Source organism: Lipotes vexillifer, unplaced genomic scaffold (assembly GCF_000442215.2).
Source record: "Lipotes vexillifer unplaced genomic scaffold, Lipotes_vexillifer_v1.1 scaffold2995, whole genome shotgun sequence".
Classification (NCBI taxonomy): Eukaryota; Metazoa; Chordata; class Mammalia; order Artiodactyla; family Lipotidae; genus Lipotes; species Lipotes vexillifer.
This window is the reverse complement of record NW_006797062.1, coordinates 10,585-11,127: the sequence shown is the minus strand read 5'-3', so window position 1 is coordinate 11,127 and position 543 is coordinate 10,585.

The window sequence follows — 543 nt, the reverse complement described above, 5'->3', positions numbered from 1 at the left end:
GAGACGCTAAGGCTGCTGCTGCCGCCACCAAGAAGCCTCTGTGCGAGCACAGGTCACTCTCCACACCCCTCTTCCGGGGAGCCTGTGCAGCCCGCCACCGCCAGGGTCCCGGGATCCAGGGACAACTCCGTCGGGAGAACGCACAGCGCGCCTCAGGCTGGTGCAACGTCACGCCGGCCTCTGCCGCCGCAGGCCCGCCCCGCACTCCGTGCCCCTCCCTCCCCCGCGGCCTGAGTGAGCCAGAGCCCCCGAGTCAGCGGCTCCTTTAACCCCGTCCAGTCTGAGCGAAGAACAGACGCCCTCCGGAGACCTACACGCAGAGGCGGGGCCAAATCCAAAGCTGAGCCCCTGGGAGCTGTGAGAACAAAGAAGAGAAAGGAAAATCTCTCCCAGCAGCCTCAGAAGCAGCGGATTAAAGCTCCACAATCAACTCGATGTACCCTGCATCTGTGGAATACCTGAAAAGACAACGAATCATCCCAAATTAAGGAGGTGGAATTTGAGAGCAACATTTATGATTTTTTCCCCTTTTCCTCTTTTTGT